Below are 14,731 nucleotides of genomic sequence, written 5' to 3' on the forward strand. Positions count from 1 at the left end.
GTGTGTCTGTCTGTCTGCCTGCCTGCGTGTAGGCTGTGAAGTTTCATCAAGGGTAATGAAGGAGTCATTGAAAATGTGAAGGGTGGCTCTACGTTAGGCTGGGGAATTTAATGACATTTAAGTGGTGACAAGAAGGAGAAATAAGGGTTGCTAGTTAAAGCACAATCAGGCTAATGGGAAAACATGTGCCAAATTTTGGAGCATAACAGAAGTTAGCATTATCTAGAAACTGAACACAGACCACAGACTGGACCACAGAGCTCATCACGTGGCCCAGACACAGCAGGGGCCCAATCCTGCAGGGCCTAGGAGCCACGGTGAGGATTTGGAATAGCGTTTCCATAAGTAAAATGAGAATCCACTGAGGGATTTTAAGCAGAGGAGCTATGAGATCTCATTTACATTTGTAAAAGATCACACTGGCAGCTGTGTGGAAAATAGATTGGAGAAGGGCGGGATGGAACTGGGAAGGTCGGTGACTTTTGCAGAATTCCAGGTGAGGGCAGGCAGGTGATGGTTATAACTCGGGTGGTGGCCACTAAGACGAATGAGACAACAGGGGTGGCTCTGTTTGCAGTAGGATCACCAGGCCTTGGCGATGGATTGGGTGTGACTGAGGGAGATTGCAGAGTGAGTCCAGGTTCCCTGAGCTGCTAGATAGGTGGAGGAGCCTGGAAGGGGGGAGTGTGAGGCAGAGGCTGGACTGAAAAGTGAAGAGGTCAGTTTGGAGCTTGTTAAGTCTGAAATGCCTTTGATACATGTAAGAAAGCAGGTGTCTTCAGTGTGGAGCTCCAGTGAAGGATTGGCACAAACCTGTAGGTTTAGGAATCATCAGAATACATGTGTCCAGTATGCTGGGGGAAGGGGGGTGCCAGTCACTTGACCACAATGCCTTCCTGACCTTTACTTACAGTAGGTCTTGTTTTATGTCAGGTAAGAGAATTGCAGGGGCATACTCCCAGAGTGCTGGGTGTGCTTCCCTGGGTGGGTCACCCATCTCGAGTCTCTTCTGATGAAAGTTGTTCAAATGAAGATCAGAAAGCACTATGAGAGGGATGAGAGGGGGTACTGAGGAGAGAAATCATGGAGTGACATTATGAGACTGTCTATCATGCCCTGTCCTCAGCCAGCTCCCCACCTCCCACCCCAGCATTGCTTCTGTCCATATAGGATAAAGGATTGCAAAGTGACCCAAAGAATGAACCTCAGAGTCAGAGAATCTAGGTTATGACCCCAGCTCTGTCCCTCATCACCTAAGAGGCAACATCAGATCCTCTCTGAAGGTAAGTTTTCTCTGCTGTCACATGAGAACAAAAATGTCTAACTCACAGAGTTGCTGTAGGATTCAAACAGAGTTTTGCAAAGATTTGTCGAAGATTTGAATAAATGGTAGATAGGAAGTGAACCCACATCTAAGAAGACATTCTTTGCAGAGATGAGTAAGAAGATGAGGTATGTGTTTTATAAGGCGGTCCTAATCACTCAAACGCTGAATTTCTGTTAAAATTCAACAGTAATCTCAAGTCAATAAGATAAGAGATTGGACATTGTATAGGATATATATACACTGCCATTAAATTGCTTCTGACATTGGCCAGCTCTTTGTCAATCAGAATGACAATCATTTCTATACCAGTACCTAAGGACAGGTTTTCAGTGTCTATGAACAAGTCTGGAGAGTGGTTTAGAAGCTTCTATAGATAGCTATGCACTTGGGTCCTTTTGATGATTGCATTTGATCAGGATATATAACTTGTTAAAGAATCATTCCTAATGTTTAAAGGTTCTTTATGAGGACATTGTACAAAATAAAGAGTTTTTGCTTTTATCATTGTGGGACTGAAAGAATCCCTACCACAACTACCAGCAAATTGTCTGTACTTTACCATTGCTCTTCCCTAGATTCCACTGTTAATAGTTCCTTGTGTTTTAATATTCCACTGAGAAATAGTCACAGTCATTACTCAGGTCAGCAGGTATATCTGCTAAGCATCTCCTCTGTGCCCAGCGCTGTTTGGACTCAGAGTGAAGATTCTTCCTTGTATTTCATTGACTCTGCAACTAGCGAACAATACAAGAGTACTTATAATTTAATACTCATTGGAGTCATACATGGGGCTTCCCAGGTGGCGCAGTGGTAAAGAATTGGCCTGACAATGCAGGAGATGGAAGAGACACAGGTTCAGTTCCTGGATTGGGAAGATCCCCTAGAGTAGGAAATGGCAACCTACTCCAGTGTTCTTTCCTGGAAAATCCCATGGACAGAGGAGCCAAGTGGGCTACAGTCCATGGGGTTGCAAAGAGTCCTACACGACTGAGTACACAGCGGCACCGGTGGAGTCATACATAATCAAGTGCTCGAGAATAACTCTGTCCAATAGAACTTTCTCACATGATGGAAATATTCTAGATTCGCACTGTTCAGTACAGTAGCTACTGACCACCTGTGGCTATTGAGCATTTGAAATATGGTTAGCATGACTCAGGGGCTGAATTTCTAATTTAATTTTAATTTACATGTAAGCAGCCATATGTGGCTACTAGCTACCATATTGAGCAGTGAAGCTCCAGTAATTCTAAGGAGAGATGGCTGTGGGCTCCAAGAATTCAGCAAGGAGGTAAGACTCCAGCCTGAGCTTAGAAGTAAGGAGAAAACTGGAGGGCCACTCTATCTAGGGTAACAGTGCAAGCAGAGGTTTTGAGGGAGGGGAAAGTGGGTACTTTGTGAACATCACAGAGGGAAAAGCATTGAGGGAAATCAGATGAGTGAGGCTTTCTGAAAGTGTCAGAGAAGAGGTTCCTAGAGTCTAGACCATTCTATTTTACATTTGGTATAAGTATTTCACCTGCAGGAAGCCTCCCATATTTGGAACAGGGGTAACTTAGCATTGATTTTGTTATGCTTTCTATAAATAAATTAATTCCATAGAGTTATACCACAGAAAACTTGTTCATTGAAACTTTCAATACAAATCAGATGAGAATCTAAAGATAATTAAGAAGCAATTACTAGGACCTCCCTGGTAGTCCAGTGGCTAAGACTCCACACTCCTAATGCAGGAGGCCTAGGTTCAATCCCTGGCCAGGGAATCAGATTGGGCATGCCACAGCTAAGACCCAGCTCTGCCAAATAATTTTTAATTGTTTTTAATAAACAATTACTTAGCAGAGATTAAAGGAACCCATGAGAGTGTTTAGTCACCCGGGGGTTGACAGAAGCAGAAGCCAGAAGGAGCAAAGGGAGAAACTGTGTTCACGGAGCCTTCAGAGCTGTGGCCATGGAGAGGGGTCAGCTGACTGCAGACTCCGTAGCAGAGTGGTGTGGCCTGTGCAGAACCATCAATCCAAGCAGGGAGGGAACGAGAGAATAGCCAAACCTCTTGCCTGTTGCCTCCTGCTGGACCCTCACTAGATAAATACAGCCAGAAGCAAGATGGCATGAGATCACAGGTAATGCAATCCACAGGAGTCAGCCTCCCAGAGCAGGACCAGACAGAAAAGGTGAGAATGGATCATGGGGAAGGGACAGGGAAAGGAGGTGGAAAGAAATAAACAATACTCTTTTTTAATGTTTAAAAAAGTAGTGGCTTAGTTTGTGCTGCTAAAGCAAAAATACCATAGACTGGGTGACTTAAACAACAGAAATTTATTTCTCATAGTTCTGGAGACTGGAAAGTCCATTACCAAGGTGATAGCTGATTCGGTTCCTGGTGAGAACTGTCCTCCTGGTTTGCAGACAGTTTCTTCCCAGCTGCATCCTTGCATAATTGGGGGTAGCAGGTAGCAGTGTTGTAGGTAGCAGAGAGGAAAAGAAAGCAAGATCTCTCATGGCTCATGTTGCAAGGGCACTAATCCCATTCATGAGGGCTCCAGCCTCATGACCTCATTTTTCCTCCCAAAAGCCCCACTTCCTAATACATTCACATTACAGATCAGAGCTTTAGCATATGAATTTTGGGAAGATACAAACACTTAGTCCATAGCAAATGGTAAAGTAGAAACTATATAAATATCTAATATGTTGGTTAAATTATGACAAAACCATATAATTAAGTGTATACAGTGTTGAAATTATATGCAATGACAAGAGAAAGTTCTCACCAGACATTAAATGAAGAATATGAAGATAGCATATGCAGGAAGTTTAAGATGTTATTTTTAGTGTATACACAGTAGATATGTGAGTGTATCTCATAGGGAAAAAAAGAAAACTGGAAAGAAATGCATCAAAATTTTAAGTGGTATCTCTGGATGGTTGTTTCAGGGTGCTTTTTATTTTCTTCTTTGCACTCCTCAGTTTTCCAAATTTTCTAAAGCAACATAGTTACTGCATTTTTCTGACCTGAAACAATGTTTCTGTTGTTCTTGATATATCTTCAGGGCTACATTGAGAAGAGAGCAGTGTGACCAAGTTCCTTTTTATCAGCCAGATGGCAACCCATTCCAGTGTTCATGTCATGGGCAGAGGAATCTGGTGGGCTACAGTCCATGGGGTCACACACAACTAAGCACTCATGCATTCACTAGCTCTGCAGTTCACTGGAGTCTCATTTTGTATCCATTTCTGCAGTGATGACAGTGACCTGAGTTACATTTCTTAGTGTGCTAAAAATGGGATGAGTTCATAAAATGCTCATCTTTTAAAACATTCCCCTGAGAAATCCTTAGGTCCTGTAGAATGGCCTGATTTCCTATTGATCTTTTTATTTCCTCAATTATTTCCTCAAACATGGTTAGTTAGTTCAGGTCCCCACCTTTCCCCACTGTCTATTATGTTTGGTTTCTGTTAAATATGGATCTTTAGCGGCACTTCCATTATTAAATTGACAGTTACATAATGCTATATTGACTTCTGTAAGAGCGAAGCATATTTCTTAGGCACCATGAAGACAGTAGCCATTTCTTTTTTTTGGAACCACCTGAGCAGAGCCAGTATCTTGTGCTCTTGTAATCTTCATCTTAAACACAGCAATCCATCTGTTTCATTGTTTTATTCTCTCCTGATAAGATAACACTTCCCACTGCTCTCTTTCTGATCTATAATCATCCGACCCTCATGGACTCTTGTAAACTGAATCATCACTAGTGATTTGATGATGACTTCTCATATAAGTTATCATTTCAGGAAACCCACTCCCTTTCCCTGGTTTGCTTTGTAACCTTCAGCTGCTGCCCAATTATTAGTTCTTTGGATGGCTGCTTCAGGAGCTTTGCTCTTGTACTTGTTTGTAGTAGGTATTAATAATAATAAGCAGTTCATAAATGTGTACAGTGTTGAAAGCACATAAGGGTTATTGTTGACAATCATATTTGTAATCAGTTTTCCCATTAGATGAGTTAGGATTCTTGTGGTTGCAAAGAACAGAAAGCCAAAAGTGGCTTCAGTAGAACAACAGGGCTTGGTAATACACATAGGTAAGAAGTCTTTGGGCTTCAGAGCAAAGAGGCAGGAAACAGGGCCTTGGGTAGAAATAGTAGGTTGGCCAAAAAGGTCATTCAACTTGTGGACACGTTAGGAGAAAGAGAGGGTGGAACAAATTGAGAGAGTAGCATGGAAACATGTGTATTACCTTATGTAAAATAGATAGCCAGTGGGAATCTGCTGTTTGATGCAAGGAGCTCAAACCAGTGCTGTAACAACCCAGAGAGGTGGGATTGGGTTGGAGGAGGGAGGGAGGTTTGGAAGGGAGGGGACCCACGTATACCTGTGGCTGATTCATGTCGGTGTATGGCAGAACCCCGTGCAATAATTACAGAGCCATTATCCTCCAATTAAAAATAAATACATTTTAAAAAGAAAGCAAAAATAAGCAAACAAAAAATAGAGAAGTATTTACATCAGTTATCTGCATGACTATACCATGCTGCCACTAAAAATTTTTCAAAGAAAAAATTATGAGATATTGATAACAATAAAATGCTAAAATTTGTGGATAGAGGAGAAGCAGCATAGAAAAAAATATAGACTAGGTACCAAATTTTATATTTCTAATTTGTGTGTGTTTTTAGAAGAAAAAATTATATCAGTTAAAAGTCAATGAACTACAAAAAAAATGCAAAAAAGACATGAGAATTTTTTTTTAAGTATGCCAGATATTAAGAAAATTTGGAAAAAAAAGTAAAGGAATGTCACCCTTCACTAATTTTTTAATTTGGAAACTATTTCATAAAACATAGATTAACATGTAATGGGTTTATTATTTTAAAATGATTTAATAAAAACATTTAATGTTGAAAAAAAGGTCATTCCATAACATCTTACAGAAAAACTACAATAGCCTTTTTGGCCAACTCAATAGAGCTATGAACTGGGATCCAGACAATAGCCTGCTTGCTCTCTCTTTCTCCCTCTGTCTGTCTGTCTCTCTCTCATTTCTCCTTTTCTATTGACCTCATTTTTTAATCACAGTATCTCTGCAACTCAAGTCACAGAGTAACAGATGATGCCTCACTCAAGTTCACTATGACTAAAACCCTCAGAACTCTCCCAAGTGCTCTCAATTTCTAACCTTTCTTCTCCCAATTATTTTCTGCCCCACCCCAACCCAATTCCATATTCTGTGAACAGGAACCCAACTACCCAGCTTTGATCCAGTCAACAACAGCCAACAGTAGGATTGTAATCTGTCTCCCTAGCTGTCTAAAGACATCCTCTGGGGTCATTGTGAAACAGACAGACACCCTAAAAGGTGTTGACCACAGTTGTTAAGTGGTTGATGCCTTCATTGTACTTACTTTGTAAGTACTTCATTATACTTAGTCAATGACAGCGATATAAATTTACCAAATTTAAATCTTTTTTCATTAATATTTAGAGGAAGAAGCATATAGCTAAAGATGAAGTCATGGGGGGAAAAGTGAGCTTTGAAGACTTCTTTCCAACATGGCAAGAAAGAACAGGTTGTGTTCTTGACATAAGAGATTGTCACACAGAGATGTCAGGGAGGTGATGGGATGTGATTAAAGAGAGTAAAGTAAAAAAATCAGAACTAGGAATGACAGCAAGAAAAGTAAAAGCGGAAAGGTCTAGCTCATAAGAAGTAGACAGGATTCCCATAGTGAATATGGCTATTTTAAGTACCACGTTTAAGAATCCAGATACCAACCTATGCATGGTTTACAAAGTTTGTGTCCCAGAAGTAAGAAGATCCATTTTGAGGTAACCAGAATACAATCAGCCTTTCTCTGTGTTTCCTATTGCATTGGATCCCCAAATTGAGGCATGTATGTATTCACTCATCTAATAGACATTTGTAGAACACAGGATTCAGAGATAAACAGGCTTTGACCCATCAGATGTTGCTAGACAAGGAGGCCAACACTGGATACTGAAAACAGACAGATCTGTGAATAAATGACTTCATTTATTCAACACAGGTTTTTTGGACCTAAATGGTGAGCCAGGCACTGAGGTCAGTGTTAATTAGGAATTGACAGGCATGGATGGCACAGTGAAAGTGTGTGAAATGTTCTAGATCCTGCAAAAAAAGAGAGAGAGATGAGTCCTGGGAGAATGGCCGCAAGGAATTATCTGTGTGAACAGTCAGGGGTATGACAAACATCGGCTTGCCTCAAAGAGATAATATCGTAATTTCCTCACCAAGTCCTTGCAAAATTCTTTATTTAAACAATGGTTTTAGCACACCCAAGCATGCTGAGGGGTCTTCTCCTCCCACTGTCTCTACACCCACCTGTGACTATCGACTCACTACAAAATATTTCACTGTCCTTCACATTCCAGAATGACACTGCTGACTCTCCATATATCTCGATGAAGGATTATTCAGTTATATAGAACATTCCTCAATTGGAGGTAGCTTGAGATGGGAGAGAGAAAAAAGCATTAAGGCATATTAAAAATTGGCTTTTTCCCGGTGGCAGTTTGTCATTTTTCAGTTTGGCATCCTGCCCTGTTCTCTTTTCCACCACGTAGATCTGTCTGAGTCTTGATTCAGAGGGGATTTTCTTGCAAGGTCCCTTTCTTCCACCATATGGATAAAATCACCAGGTTTAATTGAAGGCTGTTTGGAGTCTTGCTTTATTTACAGTCAAAAGCAGATCATTTATGTTGTTGGCCTCAGTCCTAGACTCAGGAAATAGTGCCTGTTGGCCGGTAATGGTCTGTGTCTACTCCCTGGCATGAGCCTTTGCCATAGGTGTCACGGCTTCCCAGGACCTGGAGCAAGTTCCACCCGGGGCTTTTCTTGTTCCCTCAGGCCACCTTGATCTGCCTGTCCCATCCCTTAGTGTCTGAAGCCACAAGAGTCTATTTTCTGTGCCCCTCTGTGGTTCACGGCATAGAGCAAAGGATCAAAGCTGCTTGAGCTGGAAAGAAATTCATTTACTTAAAAAAAAAAAAATCAGCAACCACATGTGCAGCACTTCTTGTGTATTAAGTACTTTCTCATTTCACAGATAAAGAAACCAAGGCACACCAAGGTTGAGGAACTTGTCCTACAGCTGGTAACTGGCAAAGCTGGGGCATGATCTCAGTCAGTGATTCTGTGTCTTCACTGTCTCCCCCAACTGTGCTGCCTCACCCACTTAGAGGTTCCCTCATCCAACCTCTTATTATATTAAATGAGTTATTGTATAAAAAAGCTCTTAACACACAGTCAGAGCAATATAAGTGCCAACTGTTGTTATGAGTGTGTTTAATAAATGGTGAAAGCCGAAGCCAGAGAAGTAATTCAAGTTCATACACTTAGTGCAGTATTTCCCAAATCATATTCTGTAGAACGCTAGTATCCAAAAGGATGTAATAAGCACTGTATTTTTTAAAGGATAATGACCAAATAGGTTTGGAAATTGTTGGTTAAAATTTAAAGCCAGTCTTTTACGCTATAGTACTTCTCAAAGCACTTTCATGTGCTAATGTGTATTATTAACCTCCCAAAGGTGGCCCTGACAAACAGTTTTCTAGACTGAATAAGACTATTGTATGGGAGAAAATTAGCAGAACAGGACTGAGACTGCTTTTCTTGTGAGGTTGGCCCCATTGGGTTTCAGGAGAGTTCCCACCACCTTTTGGTCAGAATAGCCCATGTGCTCATGTGACTAAACTCTCCATACAAGCTCATTCATGCTGAGCACTTGCTTTCCTTCCAGGAGTCTAGAAATTTGGTACATTTCAGGCTGAGGACACCTGTGTGACCAGATCCTGATTAAAAAAAAAAAAACTCTGGGCGATGACTCTCTAATGCGTGTCCCTGGTAGATAGCACCTCACACGTGTTGTCACAGCTTGTTACTGGAGGGTTTAAATTCGTCCTGAGTGCCTCCCTGCGGAAAGGATACTCAGAAACTTACTGGTTTCCTCCGGACTTCGCCTGGGGGCCTTTCTGTTTGCAGATCTTGCTTGGCATCCCTTTGTCGTGATACATCTTAGCTGTGAGCCCAGCTCTCTGCTGAGTCCTGCTGGTCCCCCCCAGCAAATCAGCAAACCTGGGATGTTCTTAGGGACCTCTGTCACAACCAGGAAAGCGTTTTCTTCACGATGCCTTTTAACATCGTGCGACCCACTCGTGGGGGTCCATGGTGTGCGGTGTGGGTAAGGATGAGCTATTCACATCTTTACCCCCGCAGGCTAGAGCTGGAGATCACCCCACATCACCCCTCTGGGAAATGTTAGGGTTCCTGAGGCCCATGTGGAGGTCATTACCAAGCAATGATTTCCTTCCTGGCTGGGACCCACAGATTAACTAAACAGTGATAGAGCACAAATGGCGGGTTACAATTTCATCACATTTTTGGCACAGTTGGGTGGCAAGGATAAGGATGAAACCGTCTTTCAAGTTCCCCCATTTTTTTTAAAGATTCACTCATTTGATTTATGTATGGTTGTGCTGGGTCTTTCTCTAGTTTCGACGAGCAGGGGCTGATCTCTAGTTGCGATGTGCGGCCTTCTGGTTGCAGAGCACGGGCTCTAGGCTTGTGGGCCTCAGTAGTTTCAACTCACAGGCTCTAGAGCACTAACTGAGTCATCGTGTTGCATAGGCTTAGTTGTGGGATCTTCTTGGACCAGTGGTCAAACTACATCCTGCATTGCAGGCAGATTCTTTACCACTGAACCACCAGGGAAGCCCCAGTGTTTTTCCATTTTTTAGCCTTAGCTCTTTAGCCCAGGATAAAATTGTTTACATAGATGTATATTATATTAGCATTTGTATGAAACATATCAAGTAAAATTATATTTGTGCACAGGAATTGTTTTATATATCTAGTTAGACGACTCTAGTAAAGAGAGGCTTTTTGAGCCTCATGACTGAGCCTGTGGGCTTATCCCTTGGTAAATACGATTTCCTTGAGTTCATTTTAGAGAATAAACAGATGTGCCTAGGGTCTCCTGAGAGCAGGTCGGCTGCTCTGGTGCATGAAAAACCAGCTGAAGAGGGTGATCAGCCCCAGCATGTGTTCCTTCCAGCCCTGTCCCTGGTCCCCTCCTCCTGCACATTCTTCATGGCTGACTTGTCCTCCTGGTGTTTTTCACAGCTTCCAGAAGTTATATTTGCATATCCTCCACCATGGGTGGGGAACTGTACTTCCTGTAGGCCAGCCCGCTCCAGCTCACTTCCCTACATTGTATGTCTAGACCTGCCTACACTGTTTGCCTTTGACCTTGTTCTCACAGCCATGGTTGACCTGTTTCTAGATAACATACAGTCTTATACCAAGAACCAGTCAGTTATTGGTTTCGCAGGCTGTTTGGCAACTGAACTAAGCAGTTGGTCCTCCTCATAGTCCCAATGCGCTATGCTCACACTGGATCATGCCTTCATTTATGTGTTTCTTGTATCCTCTTTGATCTTTTTGACCTCTCCAAATCCCAGCTCACAGAATACTCCATGAAGCTAGCCCTCTCCATTGCACCACTGTGGACCTCCCTGGACCTTGAATTCCCACCAGTGTCTCTTATCTGTAGCATATGCCTTCACATGATTGTTTTATCTCCTTATACATCCATACCCACAGTGGTAGAGCTCCTGCTAAGAGCCATTCAATGCACTTGAAAATGGAGATACAAAAAAAGAATAAAACAAAGTCCCTGCCCCAAGGAGCTGATGGACTGTCTGAGCTGCTTCACACTGTTACACTGTTTTTCACACACCAGTGCTGATTCTTCTCTGCCTCTTCAAACTCTCTGCAAATAATGAACTCTTCTTGGGTTCTTTGCATTTCTAGAGTGATGATGCTTCAAGAGCAAATAGTGATTAAGAACTCAGGAACAGATTGAGTCCCTAGTCCATTTCTACAGTCATGAAACATGTTCGCTTCTCTTTTCTCATCTGTAGACTGAGATGAGGAAGGGCTGATGTGGATAATGTTCATAGATTCCTGGCAGGGGCCATGCACACGCTGATCACATAGCTAAGTGGTAACTAATTCTTACTAAGCAGGCCTATGACACAGAGTTTGTAATGGTTTTTCCTGGAATTTTGGCCTTGGAGCAGACTGGGACATTTTTCCTAGTGGGCGAGATCCTGGCATTGTACCATCTACCTCTGATCAAGTCCAACCTGAGCAGGATGGGAGCATGGGAGGTGTTACAAGAGAAAGCAGTGGTGACTCAGAAAGCCAACAGTGCATATCAAGACCTGCTAGGCTTCCTCTGCCCAAGGACGTGCATTTCCACATCCATTTTTGGCAAGAAGGTTGCTGTCCCTGTTTTGTTTAATTTCCTGACACTCAGGGTGGAATGGAGGCTGGAAAGAAGACTTCCCATGTAATGATGGAGTACTGTGTGCCAGGTGCCATGTATGCCTTCTCTATCTTCACAGCATTCCTGCTTAGAAGACCATCTTACTCTCATTTGAAACACTTGAACACTGAGACTTAAAGAGATTAAGTAACTTGACCACAGTTTCACAGCTAACCCAATACAGACCCAAAGCCTGTTCCCTTAATACCAAATGCCCTTTAGTAAATCAGATCTGTGGAAGTCCTGGCCTACTCTGAGCTGATCCATCTGTATTTCCCCTCCTGCAAGACCCACTCCCACTCTGCCCCCAGGGGTCTATGAAATAGGAGACAACTTCACACAAGCCTGCAATGCCATCATCCTATAATGCAGCCTCTTCAGGGCTGGGACTAGGGTAAGGTATATGAGGGGCCTGGTGCAAAATATAAGGGAGGCCCCCACTCCCAGGTTCATACATGTGTCTCTCCATGATTTTGCTCACCCTAATCCCAGCCCTGCCTTCCTCAAGGCCAGTTGTCCTGCTGGAATTCACTAAAGAGGACTACACCTAGACCTCCATCACCATGATAACCAGGACGGATCTAAAATTCTCTGGCAAGCTGTGTGCTGCCCCCTCCCCCTTCTCAGATGACACGTTTCTATTCCAGGACAATTCCTGCCCCTAAAAGTACTTTCGCTCTCCCAAGTTACCTTTTGTGGTTTCTTTTCACCTGATTCTCCCTCCCAAACCCTAATTTGCACGCAAGCAGGAGGAAACCTCAGAGATCCTCTGCTACAGATCTGGTCTCAGTTCAGGTGTTAGCTCCATTCTGTTGGATGTGGCTGAGCAGAGAAGGATTGGAAGGGGGTTTGTGGGGCCGGGGGTGGTGGTGGGGGGTGGTGGGCAGGGCTGAACAGAGGAAGACTAGGAGGCCAGGGCTGAGTGGAGAACAGGGTGGTCTGGATGAGCGGGCTCCATCTCAGGTATGGCATGTGGACAGTTGTGCCACATTGTTATAATCCAGGCTGGCCCTCCTCATCGTACAGAAGACGAAATGGAAGCCACAAGGAAGGGATGACTTCCCTGAGCTAAGTTAGCCAGAGAATGCAAATCCAGGCTTAGAACCCTACCTGCTACTCCGAGCACCTTTTCCCCACTGAGTCAGGCAGATGGAGCCCACATTCTTCTCTTGGCCCCATTACTGCCACAGCTACCAGCTCATAAAAGGAGGTGTGATTCATCAATCTAGAAATCAAGACCTTTCAGAGTTTAGAACCACCCTTGATAGATGCATATTTTACTTTCTCGGCAAACTGCAGTGCAACTTTGGTTCTCCATCCAATTAAATCTGGGCTTTGCTGATCTCCAGTTTTGTTCACTACAGATTTCTGCCTGTTGAGACAATACTCATGCATGAACAACGCTAGATTTCAATTGCACATTTCATTGTTGTTGGAGTTAATAGATTGCTCAATCCCTTTTAAGCAAATAAGGCACCAGGTTACTGATCTGACAAAAATTAATAACCTCATTAACTATGTAATTAGACATTTGAAATTGAACTGCGTGAATGCTTGTGTTCATTGAGAAGACCATTAAAATCATATGGTAAGCATTAAGGAAAAGCGGTGGGGGGTGGAGGGGGGCAGCCCATGATTCATACTTTAGCTATGCCCAGTTTTACTCTCTCTCAAAAACCTTCCCCCGCAATTGAGTACTAGCAATGTGGTTAGGGCTTCCCTTGTGGTTCTGCTAGTAAAGAATCTGCATGCAATGCAGGAGAACTGGGTTTGGACCCTAGGTTGGCAAAATCCCTTGGAGAAGGGGAAGGCTACCCACTCCAGTATTCTGGCCTGGGAGAATTCCATGGACTGTATAGTCCATGGGGTCGCCAAGAATCTGACACAACTGAGCAACTTTCACAGTGTGGTTCGGGGGCCACCTCTATCAGAATCATCTGGAGTTTTGACTCAAAATGCTGTGTCTTGCAACATCCCCTAGTTCTCCTGACTCGGAAGGTGAGTCAGTCAGTAAAGCTTAAAAAGTACTCATATGGAACTTGAACCGTTTATATCAGTGACTTCTTACTTAGTTTCTGAACTTTTTGTTTTTCTTTCCTTTGAGACGTGAAGTCATTACCGCCATCATATCTCGTATCTCTGGTTCTGAGTCAAATTCAACAAGAAATAGAAATCACTCTACATTTCATCAAACTGTGATTTGACCAAGATAGACATGGAAGAAGGGAATTCTCAGGCTAGGAGACATTCAGTTTTCTCTTCTGGGCCTTGATAGAGTTATATAGAATGGTGTGTTTTCAGTAAAATTCTGTTGTCAAAGATGATAAAACACCCTTAAGATCTTCATTTTCAGTTATAGGTGAAAAATATCCAAATACATATCAGCATTTTCCTAAAGCTCCTTTATAAGAATTTCATTTAGTGCATGAAGCCCAGGGTGCATAGTGTTGGGCATGGCCAGAATCTGCCAACATGCGGATTTGACAACAGAGTTTTTCAGAAAATGTGAATTAATGTCATTGATTAATTTGAAATTAATTCATAATGTTTAATTAATTAATAATTTTAAATATTTATATTTTAAATGTAAATTTCCATCTTCTACTTTAAATTTTTGAACTATTTCATATGGGACCACAGTCCACCAATGCAACAGCCTGGTACCTAGTGGCCACTCTTCGAAACAGACTGAGGCACACTAAAGATGTTTGGAGATTCTCTAACATTCCTCTTATTGAGAGGTGGTGCTTGGGTATCCTCCCCTCGAAGACTGAGTGACTGCTCTGACCATTACCATGTAGCAGAAACTGGCAGTATCTAGTTCCCACACTTGTCCAAGAAAGTGTACCCACATAACAAGTACATCTGCCCTGAGATCACCGTGCTGTGAGGAGCCTAAGCCACAGGAAGATGTCCTAGAAGAGCCTTCATGTGAAGAAAAATATCAGGGAGCACCCAGGAAGGAATTCCCTGATGGTCCAGTGCTTAGGACTCTGAGCTTTCACAGCCAAGAGTGTGAGTTCAATCTCTGGTC

The 14,731-nt window shown here is 42.7% G+C and overlaps 1 protein-coding gene and 1 non-coding gene across 3 annotated transcripts in view; both read left to right on the forward strand.

Moving 5' to 3' along the window:
• SAMD12 (sterile alpha motif domain containing 12) overlaps positions 1 to 14,731 on the forward strand; it is a 499,855-nt gene that overhangs the window by 268,685 nt on the left and 216,439 nt on the right. The gene's annotated exons all lie outside the window — the stretch shown is intronic.
• TRNAR-CCU (transfer RNA arginine (anticodon CCU)) lies at positions 3,018 to 3,090 on the forward strand. Its single transcript has one exon. It is a non-coding gene; the product is annotated as a tRNA-Arg (tRNA).

Source organism: Odocoileus virginianus, chromosome 15, assembly GCF_023699985.2.
Source record: "Odocoileus virginianus isolate 20LAN1187 ecotype Illinois chromosome 15, Ovbor_1.2, whole genome shotgun sequence".
NCBI classification, from domain to species: Eukaryota; Metazoa; Chordata; class Mammalia; order Artiodactyla; family Cervidae; genus Odocoileus; species Odocoileus virginianus.